Source organism: Physeter macrocephalus, chromosome 8, assembly GCF_002837175.3.
Source record: "Physeter macrocephalus isolate SW-GA chromosome 8, ASM283717v5, whole genome shotgun sequence".
Taxonomy (NCBI): domain Eukaryota; kingdom Metazoa; phylum Chordata; class Mammalia; order Artiodactyla; family Physeteridae; genus Physeter; species Physeter macrocephalus.
In genome coordinates, this window is record NC_041221.1 from 32,611,202 (window position 1) to 32,629,268 (window position 18,067).

General features: G+C 32.6%; 1 protein-coding gene across 1 annotated transcript in view; it reads right to left on the reverse strand.

The window, feature by feature from the left end:
• Positions 1-18,067, reverse strand: part of CDH18 (cadherin 18) — a 498,169-nt gene that overhangs the window by 468,304 nt on the left and 11,798 nt on the right. The gene's annotated exons all lie outside the window — the stretch shown is intronic.

Consider the following 18,067-nt stretch of genomic DNA (forward strand, 5'->3'; position numbering starts at 1 on the left):
AACACACATCCTGCCAACACAGTACATGGCTCTCTCCATAACACTTTTCACTCATTACTAGCACATGCAATGTCTGTGGTTTATTTCATAGAATAGGCAAATGTTAATATACGTACTCCAAAACAAAAAGCATTTTACTGAAGTAACTCGTGAAGTTGTATTTCACTGCTTGCGGCAGATTTCATTTTTAAGCTGTCAGCACTTCTTCAATACATAGAACTGGCCACCACACAGCAAAGTTAGCAATTTCATAGTATATTCACAGCCCATTAAGAGGTTTGCCTATATGTGAGGAATACGGAGGGGAAATTCTGACATAGAGAAATGAAGATCTGTCACAACATTGAAAGTTAATTATAAGGTTGTTCAGTTGCTTGAAACTAGAAGCTCTAAAACAGAAAATACATCAACAGAAATTTCACCGTCTGAATAGAGTCACAAGTGTCTATTTTTCCATTTTCACTTATCTGACAGGGAAATAATATTGGCGAACACATATTTACCTAGGTTACTAAGGAAAGCAATTACTTGGGTAATATTTCTAAAGAGTCATCTTCTAGGAGAGACTTTGACATAAGCTGCTGTGCTCAAAATATCTGTTGCTGGATTCCAAGTCAGAAAGGTATACACAGTACTCACAGATTACTTTAAAAGAACATAAAATCTCAGCTGTATTCTAAGCTCCTAGAATATCTATGATTAAAAACATTCATGAATGTCCTATAACTTATAGGAGTATAGTCAAATATAACAAAAATACAGGAAGTCTATGTACAGAATATTGAGTATGTTAAGATCAAAGAATAAATGGGTTTAATACCCAAGTAAGGAAAGAACCATTAATTAATTAACTGGAGTACTATTTGTAGTCTTGCTATTACTTTGGCTCAACACAATGGATAGTAGTAATCCTGGAATTCCTCCGGTTTGTTAATTATACTTGTAAATTTTTATTATGGTTCATTGATAGACCTTGTTGGTAGGCAGAAAATTTCAACTTAAATTTAAAAGTCAAATGATTAGAGCTTAAAAACAATTACAGACAACATCATCGCTAATGAATACCTCACATATTCTTCTCTGCCAGAAAAATGAATCCACTTTGCTGTTCATCCTTAGCCTTGACATAGTGATATATAGCTTTCTTCCTGAAGTAGATTTAATGGTGTAGATTATTTTGCAGACTAGAAAACAGCACAGAAAATCACTATGTTGCTTTATGTCATCCTGACACAGCTTTTCGTCTTGCCACCAAAGCGGAATTGGAGCATTAGAGTCTAGTCAAAATATGGGAATGTTTGCTTTGATTTTTGTCTGTATGTTATGCGTATTTGGGGGAGGGTAAGTGGAGTGGGGAGTTAAATGGAAAACACAACCAATATAGTTACTGGAGTTCTAATTTTTCTTAGGAAAAGTGAAATCTTTTAAACAAAAAAAAAAAGTTAAAGAGGATTTTAAAATAAAAACTATTGAAATCATAGCTATTACTTTGAAGTATCTTTTTAGGAGACTATAATCAATGAATTCATAGATTTGACTCTACCATATCTTTGCATTCATTTCAGGCCTTATTATGTTATCTGCACTCAGTAAACACACTAAAAATGTCACTGAAAGCTAGTATTTGGATCATTTATGATTCTGAATTGATACATAGGAACAATACATATTGCTTTTCAAATAACTATTACTTATTAGTTACTATGTTGCTATTTGCTAATATAATAAATTTTAGAAAAGTAAGAGGTGAAAAAGCTGGAAACAGAATTCAACTGATTATTCTGTTTGTTTAGTTTCACAGGTATATGCATTAGTGCTGTGAAGAGAAGCAGCAATTAAGATTTCAGTCCTATAATTGTATATTTGATATGAAAATTGAGAGAAAAGCTAGACATGTTGATCCATATTTGGGAGATGAAGTTTTTACTGGGTACAATGAAAATATGCCAAACTGGGCTGTCATATTTGGAAGACAGACCAGCACAACTGTAGATAAAACTCTACAGAGGTTTATACTAAACATGTCAATTCATAAATATGTTGGAACAATAAAAAATAAAAAACACTCATTTAAAGAAAACACATAGCAGAAAGAAGAGATCAAGATGATCAATCTGAATAGATTTCTGGAAAGCAGAATATAGATAGAATATAGATATTCTAAATACATATATATTTTTTCAAATTTTCTTATTTTTTCAAATACACACATACATCTGAAAACTATATCAACAAAACAAGAAGCATCTATTAGGAAAAGTAGTAACCTCAGAAAAAGGAGTTTCTGGAAATTAAAGATATTACTGTAAAATGCAGGCAAGTGAAGTTTAGGGGGGACAGTGAGCCAAAGGGCTCATTATGTCATGACAGTGTCAAGATGCAAGAAATGTAGGTATTGAAACTGATTGGAGCATCATGGAAAAAACCAACAAAAGAAAAAAATTCAAAAAGAATGCCTATATCAATAATTTTAACAATTTCATCATCTGGTTAAGGTGGTGAGATAATTTAAATTTTTTCCACCTCTGTGCTGAGAATTAATTGTAATCTGTGCTTGTGTTGATTTTATACTGATTTTAAAAAATCCTAAGAGGATGGGTAAAGAGACAAGTCTTGCTCTTAACTTTAAATATGACAGAGTGGCCAGGTGAGCCTGAAAACCGAAGAAGCAGTACACATATTTTATTACGTAGAGTGAGTATTACCAGTTGCTAAAAAATTTAATGGAAATACAGATGGTAGAACCAAAGTTGAAAAAGTTAAGAGTAGAATGAGAGAAAATTTAAGAATGAACAGGAAAGCCACAAATGGCTACAAGTCCCTGATGAGTAGCTGTATGGCATAATAAGGTACACACAGGGTCATGGATCTATTCATCTAGTAAATAAACTTGCTGACCAGGATAACACTCTACAAAAAAATAATATGCCAGTGGTAACTATATATATTTTTTATGAAACATTTCATTACAAAAATCATATAAAGTTTCAGATATCCAAGCATGGATATACTGATTTATTTTTTCTCAAAATATCAAATTCTGAACATATTAAAGGGCTTTTTTTTTTTTTTTTTTTTTTTTTTTTGCGGTACGCGGGCCTCTCCCTGTTGTGGCCTCTCCCGTTGCGGAGCACAGGCTCCGGACGCGCAGGCTCAGCGGCCATGGCTCACGGGCCCAGCCGCTCCGCGGCGTGTGGGATCCTCCCGGACCGGGGCACGAACCCGCGTCCCCCACATCGGCAGGCGGATTCTCAACCACTGAGCCACCAGGAAAGCCCTAAAGGGCATTTTTATGATTAAAAAATACATACCTCAAGCAGCATGCTATTCCATCATAATTAGTTGAAAATTGGTTATATAATATCTTTATTTATATGGCTGAGGCATACTTGTAAGGAAAAATAAACTTTTATAAACTAAGTTTTACTTAAATTAAGGGAAAAAATATCAAAATATCAAGATACTCTTGGAAATATAGGTTTTCTTTCTTCAGCTGAAAGCCAATCCTATGTATAATTTAGATACCAAATTGAAATGAAATTTAGCTAACTCTTTCCATACTTACTAATAAAATGTATTTACATAATGATAAAAACATATGCTCAATTTCAATCTTTTTGATCTGCCCACTGTCTAAATAACGATTTACTTGTAGCAGGGGGTTCTAAAGGTAACACTTCAATTATATTTCTTAGGCTAGAAATGCCAGGCATAATAATTTTTAATCATCAGCAGTTAGTGTTAACTATATTTATTAGTAGCAAACTTATTGTTTAATACGATGGTAAGCCTCCCTATAAATTTCTGCACAGGACCTTCAGAAAAGTGTCCTGCAATATTTAGTGACCGTTTATATTCAGTAATGGTTGGATTTCAAATTATAGATACTAAGAAATCATTTGGTATTAAATTATTCTCCCTTGAAACTCCTTATCAAATAGTTAACAATGTGTCTAACCAATTCTTTTACAATAGGAGTGAGGAATAATTACTGTCTAATGTTTAGTGTTTAGTACAGGTATATTTTATACTTCCTTACGGTAGAATATTTGTGATTATAAGGAGGAAAAAATGTATATATGATGTTTCTTTTTCTTCTGCATAAACAATGTATTAAACAACTGTCAACAGTAGCTTCAGAATAACAGAAAGACTAGATGCAGATACTGTTGAGCTAATCAAACAAAGGTAAATTATTTAATGGTACAAGAGGAGGTCATGGCTGTCAGGACACATAGCAGAATGGTTAGCGATATTCCTCAAGGGTACCATTGTAAATGACCTGACAAAGTGATGCCACATCATACTGTTTTGGAAATTTAAACATTCTTCATAAAATATAACAAGAGAATATGGTATAATACAGAACATCACATGAGTTTATGTCATGTACATTATTCTCAGTCTCCCCAAATTTACACAAACTGGCTAAAGTAAACTCCATGTAGAGTTGAGAGGACGAGTGTCATTTACCTGGGGATTCCTAGGGTCATCCTACCAGGCTCTCAATATGTTATAAGGGCTATTTTACATGTCCTATTTCTTCTACATTTTTGTCTTTTTATGAATTCACTCAGCCAGTATTGTCTGGTGCCTACCAAGTTCCTGGCACGTGCTAGTCATTAAGGAAACAAGGGTAGGATTTAAGACCTAATCCCTAGTCTCAGGTAGCTTACAGTCACCTTTTTGAAACTTCCTGATAGCAGTTTCTAGAGCCCTTGTATTCCATTTCCAGTGAAACAGAGCTCAGGGCCAACAAGATATCAGGGCATTTTCCCATATATCTGCTATATTTGGAAGTGAAGCATGTTTGTCATTAAACATCATAGAGTTTCCTAACTTTAACAAATATGATAAATATTGAGGTAGAGTAGAGAATAATATGCAGCTTTATCCTTAGACTATTCATGGGTGTTAATCCTTCTCAGAGATTTTCACACTTCAACTCTTCTTGTTTTGAGTTGTCATACATAATTCATATAAGAATCTCAAGAGCAGAAAACTATGAACTAAGAATACCTTAGTAAAATCTCAGGTAGTAAAGGTGGATAAAAATCTGATTTATTTGTAAAGTGAATTTTACATGTCTTCATATTCATATCTATAGATAGTTATATTACCCCTTTTAGTTAAGTTCTATTTCTGCCCTAGTAAGTGTCTGGGGAAAAATAAAATCTGTTCCTCAGCTTAGCAAAGTGTTGAAAAGTCTCTTTTTATGTTTTTCATGCTATAGAAATTGAGTATCTTCTGACCCCTTTCATTGACCATTTTAAGCATTTATCAGCACTGAGGAATATGAATTTAATTTGATGAAGATGGACAAGAGAATCATTGAAAATTATTTTTGTACTTTCCTAGTGATTCAGACCTCTGGAAATACATATATATGAAACACACATATATATGAAACACACACATGACACATACAAAATATATGAAATGTGAAATATATGAAACATGGAATGTATATGTGAAACATGTATATATGAAAATATTTTAATAAGTGGGGAATAATGTATTAGTTATATGTGTTAGCTACATGTCTTATGTACATATAATGGTTTATTTTAAAATCTCTAATCTGTATGTACCCTTTCATAAGTTTTAAATTAAGATGTCCATTGCAGCCAGCTAAGAGTTAAGTGTTTCTCTTTAGATTTATGGAGTTGTTTTAGTTATCCTTTATTATGTGGATATCAAAGATTGACTATACACAAAAATAAATTGTCAACAAAATTCCAATAATCCAGTATTTGATCTTTAGGTAAAATCATGCCTGTAATTTATTTAAGAAGTGACAGTGGTATGACTTTGTGCATCTGAGAAGGATTGTATCTATATTTTTTTCCTTTCTTCCATCATCTGCTATAATTGTGAGGTGACGTAAATAGAGGGTTACTTATTATCAGAGTTAAATGATTTGTCTGAGAAAATACAATCTTTATTTTTATTAAGGAGATATTTTCTATTAAAATGTTATCTGTGGATAACTGAAAGTGGGAAAATCTTTATCAATGATTATGATGCTTAAATATCTATCTCATTGATGAGTCCATTTTTAGATAAAGTATAGTAGATATATAGGTCCCCATGAAAAAGTCTTTTTGAAATAAGTCTTGCTGTCTTTTTTCTGGGCTCACAACTAAACTACTTTTGTCAGCTTCCTTTGCATTTAGGGATGGCCATATGATGTTTGGCCAGCCCACTGAATTTTCCATTTGGGATATTTAATCCTATTTATTTTCAGGTGACTGGATAGGGACATCCAAGACAAATGAAGCCTTATGTTGACTGGGGCAGAGCTCTGGGTACCCTAAATCCCTAAATGACCAAAGTAGAACAGATATCCTCAACCAGTGACCTGGAACCATGTTGGGCTATTCAATAAAGACCCTAGGTAGTTACACCTATGACTCATGCATGACCTGTCATGGTTAAGTCTCAAAGCTGGACTGTAAACTATCTGAGGAGAGGGGTTAGGTCTTTCTAGTCTTACCAATATGCCCTTTGTGCCAGGCACATGGCAGAAACTTGACAGGCACCAAGGAATATTGGCTGAATAAATACTTTTAAAATATCAAAATTTAAAAGAAGTACATGTAAAGTAGTCCCTATAACATACTAAGAGCCTGTTAACAGAATCCTCGAGATCCCCACGTAACAGACAATCATCCTTTCAACTCTAAATGGAGTTTATTTGAGCCAATGTGGGGAAGCTGAGAGTAACAAATGAGACATAAACTCACGTGTGATGTTCTATATTATACCATACTCTGTTGTTATATTTTATGGGGAATGGTTAGATTTCTAAAACAGTATGATGTGGCATCACTTTTTGGGTCATTTGCAATGGTACCCATGAATAACACGGTTGACCATTCTGCCATGAACTCCTCCTGTATCACTAAATAATTTCCCCTTGTTTAACTCAACAATGTCTCAATTGTTTTGCTGCTGCTGTTGTTCTTAATATACTATTGATATTTCTACAATAGTTGTTATTCAGAAGAAAAAGAGAAATGCATGGGTAAAATGGAGTGAAAAAGAGAAGGCAAAACAGGAAGAAGGAAGGGAAAAAGTGAATGAAGGATGAAAAAAAGAACGTAAACGTGGATTAAAGAAGGGAAGAAAGAGAAGCCATAGAGTAGGAAATCACTCTTGAGACGAATATTCACATTTCTTCCACTGTGTGTGTGTGTATTTGTGCATAATTGTATATGGGTGTGTGTAACATGTAATTTAAACAATATTCTCCTTACTTAAATTTTCTCTTGTATATTTAGTAATAGAAAATTTTAAAATGTTAAGAAAAGATATCAATATGAAAATAGGTATTTTCCTATAGAAATGTTATATAGTTGTAATTATGCTCTATTTAAAATTTGCAAATATTTATTTTCCTAATTGCTAAGTTTTCCATTTGTTAATCTAAGAAAACCCACTTTTGAATTGTGAACATAACACTTTATCTAACATTTATTTAAACAACATTAAATTTTGTTAAACATTTAGATTATTTTCATTGTTTAGTTACTATAACTACAGGTGCCTTAAACATATTTTCCATATTTAGGGCAGTTTCTTGGAGATGGATTTCCAGAAGTGGAGAGGGTGAACAGAAGGATCTATGCATTGTATCACTTTTAATAAATCAGTTGTGAAATTGCCTTCTAAATGGTTAAAACCAACATAAAGTGTCATTATAAGAGGGTGCCACTTCAACACAATGTGACTAGAGCTGAACTTTGTTTCAAAGTTAAACTTGGAGAAATGATATCTCATCTTGGCATAATTTCAATACCATCAATTATGTGTAAGGCTAGAATTTGTAGTGATTACATTCTTTGTAATTACGTTCTTTGCTTTGCCTCTTTCCTACTGTCCTTTTTGATTCATTTAATGTTTCTACACATTACTTATATAATAATGTTATTTTATAATAATGATTACAGATCATGAGGTTTTCCAATTTTTTTTAATTATAGCATAATAAAATCGTGACTCCATCAAGATTGTAGTAAATATTTTGTTAGCCTCTTTTATTTTTTTAAACTCCTTAGGGTGTTAAGTTTATAGTTTTTCAAACATAACCATTTATTCTCAGCAGTATTTTTTCCTAAAAATTTCAAGTTTATATTAACCTCCCCTCCCATAGGCATTATAAATATTCCATTATAATTCCTTCTGGTTTTCTATGATCTATCCTTTTATAATTGATTCCTACTGCATTATTATTTTGTTTGAAGACGTAAGATTTTAACAGATTTCTCCAATGTTGCCATAATTATAGGATCTTCTCTTTAACCTTGAGTGTGAAGTCTCCTTAATTGTATGATAAATGCTTATGTGTAAAATTATTTATTTACAGAATATTCTGTTACCTTGATTGTCTCTCTAGTCTTACACATTAGCATCAGATTCTAGTTTTAAAGATAGAAATATATTTTCAAGTCACATTTACTATTTACAAACATTTAATAAATTAATTTGAAAAGATGTCATATGAATCCAGTGATAAATCCATATTTAATGTATAAATTAATTATCCATAATTAGTAAATGGTAAATTTAGAAAGTGATAAATCCATAGGTTAGAATAAGAAAAAAAATCATAAAATTAATTTCCTTTAAGATTATTTGACATATTTAGGTCTGGTTGGTATCAGCTCCAAGTTAGATGGTTTTATCATATATTTTCCAGAAAATCTTAAGGCGATTCCATGTAATGTTTAAGTCTCAGAGAATACTATTTAAAGTATTCATTATACACGATCCATTCAAAATGATATGACTTCTCATCTAATTTGCCAAAGAAAGATATTATTGAGCTTTTTATCCTCTCCCTTTTGTGATTCACTATGTAATGACAAAGGAACACATTGTATTTCCTTGGATTTTAGATTTTTACCATTTATTATTTTTGATCTTAAGTTTAAAATTGACCCAGATTACTGCTATGAAGAGATATAAAGGAAAAAAAAAAACAACAGAAACATTAACAATAAGCCTAGTAGAAACAATTCATGTGGACAGGTCAATCCCTACATTCCTGTTCATTTAGGTTAGATAATTCCTCACATAAAACCATGAGTTTATTTGTATTTGTGAAGTTGTTAACAAACCAGCTTGCTTCTTGCACTTCTACAACATATTTTCATATGTTATTTTATGCATTTTTTTTTTTTTTTTTTTGGCGGTACATGGGCCTCTCACTGTTGTGGTCTCTCTCTTTGCGGAGCACAGGCTCAGGACGCGCAGGCTCAGCGGCCATGGCTCACGGGCCCAGCCGCTCCGCGGCATGTGGGATCTTCCCAGACCGGGACACGAAACCGCGCCACCAGGGAAGCCCAATTCCCAGATATTTTAAATGATTATGAGGTCTATCTCTGACTAAAATTTTTTAGAGCTAGAACATTACAGAATATCAAAAGAGGACATATCAAGAATATTTCCATACGTTGTTTTAGAAAATGTATTCAGCCAGCTCAGTAGTTAATGACAGTACACAGAATTATTTAGTCATGCAGGCACGTTGAAATTAACTTGAAAAAAATTGTATGAAGTATAATATGGAACTGTATATACAGATCCTAAAAAATGTTGATGGGTTTCGGGTAATTCCATTATGAGAACTAAGCTAGGGAAATAACCTGAAATGCAAAAAGGGATGAACAAAAATGACCAAAATAATGTTGGCAGTAGCAATAAACTAAAGACCCAAATGTAATAGCTTGGATAAATGCATTTTGATACAACCATGAAATAGATAAAGGCATTAAATGATATTATTTTGAAATATTTAAGGTTATTAGAACATCCAGTAATGTATTTTTCATGCCAAAGTGCTTAAAGCACATGTATGTGCAATATGTAACATAATAAAGTGACTCTACTTATACATGCTTTGAAGAATATTCACAGTGTTTACAGAGATTATCTTTGAGTGGGATTATAGGGCATTTTGTACTTTATGCATTCTTCTACACCTACATTAAAAAAATAAAACTGCATTACTTTACATAAAGTTAAATAAAAGTGAACGAGGCAAGCATAACTTAATGCTATAAACTATTCTGTAAAAATTGAAACTTCAATCCTCTGAAAATTTACAATAAATAACAAGCCCTATCTCAATGTAAGTGAACAAGTTGAACAATATCTATCTTCTATGTGGGAATATAAGGTGGACTGACACAACAGATTTTCTCCACAATTCTGACAAGCAAGAGAAACTATTAAGAAATTATATCTCAAATAATCAACTTTACACCTCAAGGAACTAAAAAAACAGAACAAATTAAGCCTAACATTAGCAGAAGGAAGGAAATAATAAAGATCAGAGCAGAAATGAACACAATAGAGACTAGATAACAATAACAATAGAAAAGATCAACGAAATTATTTTTTTTGAAAAGATAAAATTGACAAACTTTTAACTCAACTAAGAAAAATAAAAGAGAAAGCTCAAATAAAATTAGAAATGAAACAGCAGACATTAAAACTGATTCTACAGAAACATATAGGATCATAAGAGACTACTATGAACAATTGTATATCAACCAAAGGGACAAGGTAGAAGAAGTGTTTGAATTCCCAGAAATAAAATCTTTTAAAACTGAATCTGGAAGAAAACCTGAACTGACCAATAAGGAGTAAAGAGATTCGATCAGTAATGAAAACCTTCCAATACGTACAACAGCAACAATCCACCCAAGATTAGACAGCTTTACTGGCTAATTTCTACAGAACATTTGAGAAACTCAAAATTTGAACCCTGCTATATACACAGTTTATTTAGATGGTTTCTTGCATTTAGACGAACTGTTTCTGATTTTAATATATTTTAAAAATCTCATAGCAAATTCTCATAATACAGATGAATACAATCAAAATAATTTTAATGAGATAAATAAACAGTATTATATATTAGCAAAGGGTCTACTGAAGTTGAATTGGTGAGCTAGAATTATGGGACTGAATTTTTAGATTTTTTTTCACTGTGCTGATTAGTGAAGGGTAGTAAAACACTGTACAGGTTATCACCAGTTGCACTGTTCTGGAGGCTGTAGCTCCCCATGTGGTTAAGTTTAAGAAGAGAGGAAGGAAAAGAACAAAGGGCTAGAAAGAGGGAAGGGTGCTACATTGTTGTGGGGAAGACAACGTTACTGGACAGAGAACAGAATGTCCTAATGAATTGTCCCACCATGTCAATAAATAGCTAAATCCATCTCCATGACACTTACACAACAGAGAAGGTGTGCACACAGTACTATGGAACACAGGATTTTGTTTCCTTGTTGTACAATGACAACAACCTATAGTAAATACTAAACAGATGGTAAGTGGCTATCATAAAAAAAAGCAATGTGTTTTCAGGAAGGAAAATAAATTAATTTTATTTTGTGACTTTGAACTGACTACTATATGTTCTAATTTGACTTACATCTTAAAAGAAAGACAATGGAAACATCACTTTTGAAACCGGGCATGTAAGTGGAGGTGACTGGTCATTAAAACAGACTATATACATATTTCTGGACAGCTGTTCTGTTCAGATTATTTAATTTACTTATGATGAGACATAAATACTATATCCAATAATGCTCTTGCTCAGAGAAAAACATATGCCATAATTTTATAAATATTAGTTGCTCTTCTAATCTTTAATCACTAAAAATATGGAAGCTTGAAAGAAGATTAACAGCTCATAAATCTGGATGAGAAAGGGAAAAGTTTATCACATTTTAATATTATATTAGCTATACACATAATTTTATATTCTAATTGGATAATATAGATTTATTATTTTCTCTATACTATGCCTGAAGAAAATAAAATACTTAGCAAATCTATAATAATCTAAAAAAATAGCAAAATTGCTACATTATTAAATAGGAAAAGCAACTTTTTTTTAATAAAGAGATTCTAGCTGTTGAATATTTCACTCATCGAAATGAGCTCAAAAAAGGGCTGGCTTTTTTGGATAAACTTCCCTTTTCATCAGCAAACTGCAAGTTATTATTTTCAAGAGTTGTATGCATACTTATTCACATATAATCAATAATAAAATAAATGTAGGCAATGCATTTAATTAGTAGTTCTGGTGAGCTAAAGTAATTTCAAAATATTCTCACATTTTTGAGAGAGTTGATTTTGAAATAAAATATACCTAGGTAACATAAAAGTATAATTATATTGAGTGTGCATCAGACCTAAATGTAAAAATGGAATTGGATTTAATAATTCCAAACCAACCAATAAAACTGTATATCAACCACATAACATACTCAAGACCAGACCAGGGAGACATACAAGAGAAATGAATAATGTGATGTTTGCCCTCAAGCAGTTTGTAGAACATTTGGTTGTAAAAGAAAAAAAAGGTAAGAAAAAACAATAATAATAAAAGAAAAGGTGAACAAATGTTACAAAAGCTATCGTAAAAACCAAATAGGAGAGATTAAGGATACTGACCAGTGATAGTCATTGAAATACAAAAAATTTGATTATCTCAAGATACATTAATGACAAAAATGATAACATTGGAAACAAATCAGAGAAGAAATATTCAACTATTATTTCAGACTTCTCACTTTAAAGGAATCACAGAGCTGCCAATGATATACATAGAAAAATTGAAAGATTAAATTGATGGAATAAAAATGATGAAGACCCACGTTTCACTGAGTGCCTTTGCTATGCTCAACCCTGTGCTGTGTGCAAAAAACATAACATTTTATCCTTTCAGTTAGTGTGGTGCATATTTTATAAATAGAAAATTAAACAATGTGACTGTGGTGATACAAATATTAATGTAATCAAGCTTCAAAACAATATCTGCCTAATTCTAAATCTCATACTCTTTATACTACATCCTGTTGGTCACAGAAAAATAAAAGAAGGTAGAGCACATATTATTTATATTTAAGTTATAAAAACAAATCAAAGCTCTTAGATCACAAAAGAGGTATCCTAAATAGTTTATAAATTAATACCCTTTTAGAGTAATGTAAGTATTTAAAAATCTAAGAGTGTTATATACCTAATAAGTTTGAGAGAAAGACCAGGATCATCTGGGGGAGAAGATCTGTTCATTGCTGGACGTAAAAGATCAGATTAGAGGTTAAAGGACAGAGCTAGATACATGCAGACATAAAATTACATGAGTGATAACCATGCAAGTTGATGAGCTGAACAAAGGAGTGAGAGTATACAGAGAGAAGCAAATGGTCAATGAAAGAGCACTGGGGGGTCCAAGATCCTACAGATCCAAAGTGGCAAGAGTACAGGGGACTCAAAATGAGATAGACAGGAAAAAGCAAATCAATGAACAAATAATATTATATACTATAAATAAGTAGCAAAAAAAAACACAAAAGTGAAAAAATATTTTCCTACAAGTTATTGATATTGCTATAGTCCAGCAGTCTTTATATTTAGAATGAATTAATAATAAATATGCACTTGGAAATTTGAAATTAAATTTATCAGTAAGATCGGATGTCCTTCTGTACCAAGATAGGTTAAGCAGTTTATACTTTTGCACAACCACTTTCATTTAACATCACAAAGGAGAAGAAAATCCAAATTTTAAAATATAAATAATGAAGTAAATTGGCATATAGTACACGAAATGCTCTAACATTATCTCAAGCATTTGAATAAGTAATATTATTTTCTCTTTTAAAATGTTTTGTAGTTTTGTGGATAAAATGAAGCTAACTCTAAAAGATCTAACTAAACAAAAATTAAAACACTAAGCTCACTAGGCTCATGGGCATACAGTTTATAGTAAAATTTTTTGAAAATTCTTAGCAGGAAAAATAATTTTTAATAATTACTTACACTTTGTGGGCTTCCCTGGTGGCGCAGTGGTTGCGCGTCCGCCTGCCAATGCAGGGGAACCGGGTTCGCGCCCCGGTCTGGGAGGATCCCACATGCCGCGAAGCGGCTGGGCCCGTGAGCCATGGCCGCCGAGCCTGCGCGTCCGGAGCCTGTGCTCCGCAACGGAAGAGGCCACAACAGTGAGAGGCCCGCGTATCACAAAAAAAATAATAATAATAATTACTTACACTTTGTAAATCATGTTTATACTTGAGGTGTATATTAGCATGTTAAACAGATTATTTGCACTGCCACACAAGAACATTTTGAGAATTTAAATTATAGTGAAAACAGCCCAATTAGAATTTTCAGTGAAGATAACTTAATACATACAGATAAAGCAGACAACTCTTTATTATGAACAGTTAGGGATATTAAAAATGGAGGGACTCTATTTTATAGGAAAATGAAATTGCTTATTAAAGTTTGTGTGGTGATCTCATATCCCTCTCTAACTGCTAGAGCATAAGCCTTCCTTATTTTAACATGACGATTTTAAGATAACTCCTCAAATTAAAACAAAGCATTTTATTGATTAATTGATTAAATGCAAGTCTATCAGACAAAAATAAAGTAAAATTTCTGACATTCAGAATATACAGCTCAACAAATATCCAAAATACTTGTTCATAAGTAAATATCTTTAAAAAAATGTTTCCTAATATAACATAACCACTAAAACAGTATTTCACAAAAACGGTTTGTAGTTTCTCATTTATTCCATGGCTGGTGTAGAAGGATGAATTATACACATTATTCATAAACATAATCAGGGAAAGGAAAAAAATATCCAGTATACCTAGCAAAAGTTTTGTTGGAAGCAGAGTTTAAAATCTTATCAGAGCTTCTTCATAGGAAAGCATGGAACCATTATTTGGTTGTACCCATTATTCCAATAGTATTACAAACAGGAGAAAAGTGTTGAAGTTAAAAAGAAATGCAAACATTTGCTTCTTAGAGTCCAAACTACCATGCTTTGGTGGTGAATAACTATCTTTGTACGAATTAATAAGGGATGATACAAAGAAAAGTAATATTCTTCTTTTGTCCCTATGGTGGCATTATCTACAAATGGCATTTCAAGCCTGATTCATGTTTTAAAGATGATGAACAAAATGAATGAGCTTGTTTACTTTTAGCATGGTCTTTGTTTTTCTCATTTATCCATTATCCTCACAAGTTGAAAAGCATAATTTGTTTCTCTAGGATCTGAAATAAATATACTTAGTGCATTGTATTTATATTGCACCTTACCATTCTACTTGGAAAACAGTTAATCAAAAAAATGTTCATGAAATGTCAAAATTTCCAAATCTATAAATTCAGAAGCCCTTTCAATTTCCAATCATTAAAAGTCTGCATCTAATGCCTACAGATTATTTTCAAATACTCAGGAAAATAAAGACAGCTAGTTATCAACATAGCAAATGTGGCAAAAAAAAAAAAAACAACAACGATGAATCCAGTTGTAGGACACAAACATTAATTGCATTATTTCTTTGATTTTACTGTAGTTTTAAGTATTAAACATATACTTTGAGGAAGAACACAATGAGATATCCCTATGTGTATGCCAGGATGTCTAAAATTAACAGGACTAACAAGAGTAACTCTCATACAATGATGTGGGAGTGTAAATTAGTACAACCACTTTGGAAAAGTATTTGGTTGTATTTGTTAGTGATAAACATACGCATATCCTATAGCACAGCATTCTCTTCCCTGTATATACCCAATAATAGGGCGCACACATGTTTTCCAGAAACCAGATACAAGGATGTTCATTGCTTTGTTATTTGTAACAGTTAATAACTGGAAACAGCCCAAATGCCCTTGAAGAGTAGAATGAATAACTTGTGCTCTATTCAGACAATGGAATACTATACAGCAATAAAGTGACTAAAATACTGATTCACTCAAAAAATGGATGGTTTTCCCAAAAGTAATGTTGAGAAGCCAAACACAAAGGAACAGTACTGTATGATTCTATTTATATAAAATACAACAGACAAAATTAATCTATATTGTTAAGAAGTCAGAAAAAAAGGTGTTACATCTGAGGATCAGGAAGGGACTGTGAAAGTATACAAGGAAGGCTTCTGGAATGCAGGTAATATTCTGTTATATATGGGTGGTAGTTACCTGGGTATGCTCAATTATTGGTAGTTATTTGTCTGTATACTTACACCTTGTGCAACCTTACCTATGTATGTCACACTTCAATTAAAAATTTTAAAACACTTACTTTTTAAAACCCAATTTTAGTCCATGAATATATTTGTCTTATGTTTTCTGGTATATATTCTGGGCTACATGCCAGGCAATATTTTAAAAACTGAGGATCCAAAGGTGAATGACAGATAATCTTCTGACTGAAGTAGGGTTTACAGTCTAGTTGGAGATGAGAAAAAAAGACATGAGTAAACTAATAAATATTGCCTTTGAAGAGTATGAGAAGATAGGCTGGTAAGATAGAGACCTACTTTAGGGAAGAGAGTACTGTTTTTAATATGAGATTTAAGCATAAAGGATAAAGAGGTTGTGATAGAAAAATGTGACAGAAGGACATTTCAGACAAAAGGAATAACAACATGTTCAAAGGTCCTGAGGAAGGCTTGGCATCTTTGAGGAAGGGAACGCATGAAAGAAAAGCTTGGTGGGTAGAGGTGAGGATCAAACAGGAGAGAGAGGCTGGGTGAGATCAGGTAGGATTTTAGAGGCCATGGCAAGAACTTAGACTTTTATTATACACAAAACTGGGATTCACTGAAAAGTTTTGAAAGCAAAGAATAACATCTACTGATTTATATTTCTAAGACATTTCTGCTGGCTGGTATATTGTAAATGATTTGAGAAGGACATTTGCTGATGCAAACAGAGCAGAGGAAACCACTGTAGAAGAGATCATGCTGATGTGAACTAGTGTGGTGCCAGCAGAGATGAAAGCAGTAAACACATTTTAAATCTGTGTTAGGGAGTGATGTGAAGAGTAAGGAAGCGGAAGGTGTAATGAATCTCTCTCAGTTTTCTGATTTGCGTAAATGGTGGTATCGTTTGCGGAGATGACTGAAACAGGTTACATATGAGCAGAGTAAACGGGTGGTGGGGTCCTGGGATGTTTTGTGAAAGATGAGAGTCACCAGAGCACACATGCGTGGGAATGATCCATTAGGAAGGAATAATTTGATGACGTAGCCAATTAAGGGGTGGAGTTGGGAGGGTCTGGGAAGGGAACCCTGAGAACAAGGTGTGGATAATAGCAAGGATGTTCCTTCATTATAAGTTGAGAAGAGAAAAGGGATCGAAATATAGATACCAGTTCATGTACAGATTTGGTGGAGGCGACATAAGATAGGAACTGTCCCATTGATTTCACAAATTTTAGAACTGCAAGGTGAGGCAAGGCCATCAGTTGAGATCCAGGGTCAAGCGGGTACGAAGGCTGGTTGGTAGAGAGGCATGACAGATGGAAGAGGACAGAGTATACTCCACTCTGATTCAGCTGCTACAAAGTCTGCTCTGGTGGGCAAGTCTGTGAACTTGTATGATGTCAGTTTACTCTTATACAAAATGAAGTTAATAATACCTGCCCAACCTCCAGAGCTTCCAGAAAAGACTTCCAGTTAACATGGCTAACTATGCATGTATAAATAAGTTTTAAATGATAAATTATACAGTAAATTGAAATACATCAATAGTTAAAATCTGAGTTCAAAGGATATATTAGATAATTTCTCTGAAATTTCACTGTATCAAGTCTCTATAAAAATTACATTAAATTTATTTTTTTGGCCATTGAAATGTATTTTGCCAAAATGTGCTTTTATAAAATTGTTATTTTCTTATCTAATAATTTCTCTGATAAATTAGAGAAAATACTGGTATTAGATAAAAAATTAATATGCAGAAAAGTAAACTGTGGAATTTGCAGAAATGTATACTTTGAAAAACATCTGAAGGTCAGGCTCTGAGTTGAGTATTTAGATAGAGCAGAGATCAATAACAATTAAACACAAGCTGATTTGAAGCAATTGTTATTTTAAATATTTCATGTCTTAGAAAATAAAGTTTTTACAAAGTATGTTTTGTTGTGAATAAATTAGAGACATAAACATGTATTAGCTAAGAATAAACTATTCTTGTAATGTTTATTGATTAGAACAATCTAGGCTTTTCACTCAGT